Source organism: Oncorhynchus keta, chromosome 20 (assembly GCF_023373465.1).
Source record: "Oncorhynchus keta strain PuntledgeMale-10-30-2019 chromosome 20, Oket_V2, whole genome shotgun sequence".
NCBI lineage: Eukaryota > Metazoa > Chordata > Actinopteri > Salmoniformes > Salmonidae > Oncorhynchus > Oncorhynchus keta.
In genome coordinates this window covers 35,667,225-35,674,724 of record NC_068440.1, presented here as the reverse complement: position 1 = coordinate 35,674,724, position 7,500 = coordinate 35,667,225, and positions in this window count along the sequence as shown.

The following is a 7,500-nucleotide window of genomic DNA, read 5'->3' as shown; positions in this document are numbered from 1 at the left end:
TGTGTGTGTGTGTGTGTGTGTGTGTGGGGTCTGTGTGCGTGCGTGCGTGTGTGCGTGTGTGCATGTGTGTGTGTGCGCGTGTGTGTGTGTGACTAAATGTTTTGGGTGGAAGCAAGTAATTAGCAGCATTAGCCCATTCATCCTTTGTTGCCGGGTGCGAAACCAACCCTGTTAAGATCCATGTCACCCCTGCCTTACTGCCAAGATTGAACTGCTTTTGAACGGGTATGATAGTTTGTGTCAAGAACTGCAACACTGCTGGGAGTCAACATGGGCCAGCATCCCTGTGGAACGCATTGGAGTCAACATGGGCCAGCATCCCTGTGGGAAGCATTGGAGTCAACATGGGCCACCATCCCTGTGGGAAGCACTGGAGTCAACATGGGCCAGCATCCCTGTGGAACGCATTGGAGTCAACATGGGCCAGCATCCCTGTGGGAAGCACTGGAGTCAACATGGGCCACCATCCCTGTGGGAAGCACTGGAGTCAACATGGGCCAGCATCCCTGTGGAACGCATTGGAGTCAACATGGGCCAGCATCCCTGTGGAACGCATTGGAGTCAACATGGGCCAGCATCCCTGTGGAACGCATTGGAGTCAACATGGGCCACCATCCCTGTGGGAAGCACTGGAGTCAACATGGGCCAGCATCCCTGTGGAACGCATTGGAGTCAACATGGGCCAGCATCCCTGTGGAACGCATTGGAGTCAACATGGGCCAGCATCCTGTGGAACGCATTGGAGTCAACATGGGCCAGCATCCCTGTGGAACGCATTGGAGTCAACATGGGCCAGCATCCCTGTGGAACGCATTGGAGTCAACATGGGCCAGCATCCCTGTGGGAAGCACTGGAGTCAACATGGGCCAGCATCCCTGTGGAACGCATTGGAGTCAACATGGGCCAGCATCCCTGTGGAACGAATTGGAGTCAACATGGGCCAGCATCCCTGTGGAACGCTTCCGACACCTTGTAGAGTCCATGTTCCGACGAATTGAGGTTGTTCTGAGGGCACAAGGGGGGTACGCAACTCAATATTAGGAAGGATTTGTACAATCAGTGTATATTTCCACCCACAATACTGCGAAATTGGGAAAATGACGATGCCCTTTTAGTGAAAGAGCTGTTTAAAAAAGACAGTGGGATGGAGTTTTGTCCTGCCTGATTACATCAGCAGGCGGTAAATGAGATATTTTACTTTGTATTTTTTAGGGGGTACATCAGCTTTAATATAGCAAACATATTGTAGTTTCTATCAATGTTATTGTCTGCATCATTTCCAATCCCCATATCTTTTTCTGTTAATATGTATACAAGTGCCTTTGGAAAGTATTCAGACCCCTTGACTTTTTCCACATTTTGTTACGTTACAGGCTTATTATAAAATGGAGTAAATAGAAATATACACATGATACCAAAACAAAGCAAAATAGGTTTTTAGACATTTTTGTAAATGTATATATATTTTTTTTAAAGATACCTTACTTACATAAGTATTCAGACCCTTTGCTACGAGACTTTGAAATTGAGCTCAGGTGTATCCTGTTTCCATTGATCATCTTGAGATGTTTCTACAACTTGATTGGAGTCCACCTGTGGTGAATTCAATTGATTGGACATGATTTGTAAAGGTACACGCCTGTCTATATAAAAGGTACCACAGTTGACAGTGCATGTCAGAGAAAAAAACAAGCCATGAGGTGGAAGGAACTGTCTGTAGAGCTCGGTGACAGCATTGTGTTGAGGCACAGATCTGTGGAAGGGTACCAAAACATTTCTGCAGCATTGAAGGTCCCCAAGAACACAGTGGCCTCCATCATTCTTAAACGGAAGAAGTTAGGATCCACCAAGACTCTTCCTAGAACTGGCTCTCAGACCATGAGAAACAAGATTCTTTGGTCTGATGAAACCAAAATTCAACTCTTTGGCCAGAATGCCAAGCGTCACATCTGAAGGAAACCTAGCCCCATCAATACAGTGTAGCGGGGTGGTGACAGCAACATGCTGTAGGGGTGTTTTTCAGCTGGCAGGGACTGGGGGACTATTCAGAATCGTGGCAAAGATGACCAGAGCAAAGTACAGAGAAATCCTTGATGAAAACCTGCTTCATTGCCCTCGGGACCTCAGACTGGGGCGAAGGTTCACCTTCCAACAGGACACTAACCCTAAGCACACAGCCAAGACAACTCAGGAGTGGCTTCGGGACAAGTCTCCGAATGTCCTTGAGTGGCCCAGCCAAAGCCAGGACTTGAACCCAATCAAACATCTCTGGAGAGACCTAAAAATAACTGTGCAGCAACGCTCCCCATCCAACCTTGAGAGGATCTTAAATCAAATCTAATTGTATTTGTCACATGCGTCGAATACAACAGGTGTAGTAGACCTTACAGTGAAATGCTGAATACAACAGGTGTAGTAGACCTTACAGTGAAATGCTGAATACAACAGGTGTAGTAGATCTTACAGTGAAATGCTGAATACAACAGGTGTAGTAGACCTTACAGTGAAATGCTGAATACAACAGGTGGAGTAGACCTTACTGTGAAATGCTGAATACAACAGGTGTAGTAGACCTTACAGTGAAATGCTGAATACAACAGGTGTAGTAGACCTTACTGTGAAATGCTGAATACAACAGGTGTAGTAGACCTTACAGTGAAATGCTGAAAACAACAGGTGTAGTAGACCTTACAGTGAAATGCTGAATACAACAGGTGGAGTAGACCTTACTGTGAAATGCTGAATACAACAGGTGTAGTAGACCTTACAGTGAAATGCTGAATACAACAGGTGTAGTAGACCTTACTGTGAAATGCTGAATACAACAGGTGTAGTAGACCTTACAGTGAAATGCTGAATACAACAGGTGTAGTAAACCTTACAGTGAAATGCTGAATACAACAGGTGTAGGTAGAACTTACAGTGAAATGCTGAATACAACATCCGCACTTCGGTCTGCAGGTAGTATAACTTTTAATTAAAAAACTTTTCATTACATTTCATTATAGTACAACGGTTTGATTTGTCTAATCTTAGCAATTTCTTCTTAGCTAGCTACATAGCCGTCTTTGCATCAAAGATAATTGCGTAATTATCGTATTTCGTCGTCCTAACGTAGTCTACACTGCTATCTGCCCAGCAGCTAGCCAGCTAGCAAACATCCACCGTCTACCGAATAGCAGCACTGTAGAAACTATTACACTCAACTGAACGACTTGATTAGTGTAGTGTTAGCTAGCTACATAGTTGTCTTTGCTGTCTTCGTATCCAAGATAATTGTGTAGTTTAGAGTGTGTAGTCTTAGAGTGATTATCTTAATTTACCGAGGTTAGCTAGCCAGCTATTTGTCGTCCTTAACGTAGGAGACACTGCTAGCTAGCCAACAGCTAGCCAACGTCTACGGACTAGAACTTCCGCACTCAACAACCCGGTCGCATTCCGCTCGCTCCACAGGTAGTATCACATTTTCATTTCATTTCATTACAGCACAACGGTTTGATTTGTTTGATCGTAGCTAGCTACATAGCTAGCTACATAGCCGTCTTTGTATCAAAGATAATTGTGTAGTCTAGAGCGATTTTCTAGGTTAGCTAGCCAGCTATTGTCGTTCTTTAACGCAACGTAACGTAATCAACACTGCTAGCTAGCCAGCTAGCCCCCCGAATAGCAGCACTGTAGAAACTATTACACTCAACGGAACGACTTGATTAGTGTAGTGTCAACAACGCAGCCACTGTCAGCTAGCCTACAAAGTCAACAACACAGCCACTGCCAGCTAGCCTACTTCAGCAGTACTGTATCATTTGAATCATTTTAGTCAATAAGATTCTTGCTACGTAAGCTTAACTTTCTGAACATTCGAGACGTGTAGTCCACTTGTCATTCCAATCTCCTTGCATTAGCGTAGCCTCTTCTGTAGCCTGTCAACTATGTGTCTGTCTATCCCTGTTCTCTCCTCTCTGCACAGACCATACAAACGCTCCACACCGCGTGGCCGCGGCCACCCTAATCTGGTGGTCCCAGCGCACGACCCACGTGGAGTTCCAGGTCTCCGGTAGCCTCTGGAACTGCCGATCTGCGGCCAACAAGGCAGAGTTCATCTCAGCCTATGCCTCCCTCCAGTCCCTCGACTTCTTGGCACTGACGGAAACATGGATCACTACAGATAACACTGCTACTCCTACTGCTCTCTCTTCGTCCGCCCACGTGTTCTCGCACACCCCGAGAGCTTCTGGTCAGCGGGGTGGTGGCACCGGGATTCTCATCTCTCCCAAGTGGTCATTCTCTCTTTCTCCCCTTACCCGGTTCCGGGTTGGAGCGAGCGGTCGCATTCGCACTTCGCTCTGCAGGTTGTATAACTTTTTTCATCACATTTCATTATAGTACAACGGTTGATTTGTCTAATCTTAGCAATTCTTCTTAGCTAGCTACATAGCCGTCCTTGTATCAGAGATAATTGCATAATTATCGTATTTCGTCGCCCTAACGTAGCCTTCACTGCTATTCGCCCAGGAGCTAGCTAACGCTAGCTAACGCACACAGATTAGCATCACTGTAGTGCTATTCACTCAACTGTACGACTTGATTAGTTTACTGTTAGCTAGCTACATAATCTTAGCAATTCTTCTTAGCTAGCTACATAGCCGTCCTTGTATCAGAGATAATTGCATAATTATCGTATTTCGTCGCCCCCTAACGTAGCCTTCACTGCTATTCGCCCAGGAGCTAGCAACGCTAGCTAACGCACACAGATTAGCATCACTGTAGTGCTATTCACTCAACTGTACGACTTGATTAGTTTAGTGTTAGCTAGCTACATAGCTGTCTTTGTTTCCAAGATAATTGTGTAGTTTAGTGTGTGTAGCCTTGGAGTGATTATCTTAATTCACTGAGGTTCGCTAGCCAGCTATTTGTCGTCCTTAACGTAGGAGACTCTGCTAGCTAGCCAACAGCTAACAGCTAACAGCTAGCCAACGTCACCACACGGCTACTGATTCGAATTCAATCACCGGTCAGGGAGTATCACATTTTCATTTCATTACAGTACAACGGTTTGATTTGTTTGATCGTAGCTAGCTACATAGCTAGCTACATAGCCGTCTTTGTTTCAAAGATAATTGTGTAGTCTAGAGCGATTTCCTAGGTTAGCTAGCCAGCTATTGTCGTTCTTTTAACTCAACGTAACGTAAACAACACTGCTAGCTAGCCAGCTAGCCCCGAATAGCAGCACTGGAGAAATTATTACACTCAACGGAACGACTTGATTAGTGTAGTGCCAACAACGCAGCTACTGCCAGCTAGCCTACTTTAGCAGTACTGTATCATTTTAATCATTTTAGTCAATAAGATTCTTGCTACGTAAGCTTAACTTTCTGAACATTCGAGACGTGTAGTCCACTTGTCATTCCAATTTCCTTGCATTAGCGTAGCCTTTTCTGTAGCCTGTCAACTATGTGTCTGTCTATCCCTGTTCTCTCCTCTCTGCACAGACCATACAAACGCTCCACACCGCGTGGCCGCGACCACCCTAATCTGGTGGTCCCAGCGCGTACGACCCACGTGGAGTTCCAGGTCTCCGGTAGCCTCTGGAACTGCCGATCTGCGGCCAACAAGGCAGAGTTCATCTCAGCCTATGCCTCCCTCCAGTCCCTTGACTTCTTGGCACTGACGGAAACATGGATCACCACAGATAACACTGCTACTCCTACTGCTCTCTCCTCGTCCGCCCACGTGTTCTCGCACACCCCGAGAGCTTCTGGTCAGCGGGGTGGTGGCACCGGGATCCTCATCTCTCCCAAGTGGTCTTTCTCTCTTTCTCCCCTTACCCATCTGTCTATTGCCTCCTTTGAATTCCATGCTGTCACAGTTACCAGCCCTTTCAAGCTTAACATCCTTATCATTTATCGCCCTCCAGGTTCCTCGGAGAGTTCATCAATGAGCTTGATGCCTTGATAAGCTCCTTTCCTGAGGACGGCTCACCTCTCACAGTTCTGGGCGACTTTAACCTCCCCACGTCTACCTTTGACTCATTCCTCTCTGCCTCCTTCTTTCCACTCCTCTCCTCTTTTGACCTCACCCTCTCACCTTCCCCCTACTCACAAGGCAGGCAATACGCTTGACCTCATCTTTACTAGATGCTGTTCTTCCACTAACCTCATTGCAACTCCCCTCCAAGTCTCCGACCACTACCTTGTATCCTTTTCCCTCTCGCTCTCATCCAACACTTCCCACACTGCCCCTACTCGGATGGTATCGCGCCGTCCCAACCTTCGCTCTCTCTCCCCCGCTACTCTCTCCTCTTCCATCCTATCATCTCTTCCCTCTGCTCAAACTTTCTCCAACCTATCTCCTGATTCTGCCTCCTCAACCCTCCTCTCCTCCCTTACTGCATCCTTTGACTCTCTATGTCCCCTATCCTCCAGGCCGGCTCGGTCCTCCCCTCCCGCTCCGTGGCTCGACGACTCATTGCGAGCTCACAGAACAGGGCTCCGGGCAGCCGAGCGGAAATGGAGGAAAACTCGCCTCCCTGCGGACCTGGCATCCTTTCACTCCCTCCTCTCTACATTTTCCTCCTCTGTCTCTGCTGCTAAAGCCACTTTCTACCATTCTAAATTCCAAGCATCTGCCTCTAACCCTAGGAAGCTCTTTGCCACCTTCTCCTCCCTCCTGAATCCCCCCTCCTCCCTCTCTGCAGATGACTTCGTCAACCATTTTGAAAAGAAGGTCAACGACATCCGATCCTCGTTTGCTAAGTCAAACGACACCGCTGGTTCTGCTCACACTGCCCTACCCTGTGCTCTGACCTCTTTCTCCCCTCTCTCTCCAGATGAAATCTCGCGTCTTGTGACGGCCGGCCGCCCAACAACCTGCCCGCTTGACCCTATCCCCTCCTCTCTTCTCCAGACCATTTCCGGAGACCTTCTCCCTTACCTCACCTCGCTCATCAACTCATCCCTGACCGCTGGCTACGTCCCTTCCGTCTTCAAGAGAGCGAGAGTTGCACCCTTCTGAAAAAACCTACACTCGATCCCTCCGATGTCAACAACTACAGACCAGTATCCCTTCTTTCTTTTCTCTCCAAAACTCTTGAACGTGCCGTCCTTGGCCAGCTCTCCCGCTATCTCTCTCAGAATGACCTTCTTGATCCAAATCAGTCAGGTTTCAAGACTAGTCATTCAACTGAGACTGCTCTTCTCTGTATCACGGAGGCGCTCCGCACTGCTAAAGCTAACTCTCTCTCCCTCTGCTCTCATCCTTCTAGACCTATCGGCTGCCTTCGATACTGTGAACCATCAGATCCTCCTACCCACCCTCTCCGAGTTGGGCATCTCCGGCGCGGCCCACGCTTGGATTGCGTCCTACCTGACAGGTCGCTCCTACCAGGTGGCGTGGCGAGAATCTGTCTCCTCACCACGCGCTCTCACCACTGGTGTCCCCAGGGCTCTGTTCTAGGCCCTCTCCTATTCTCGCTATACACCAAGTCACTTGGCTCTGTCATAA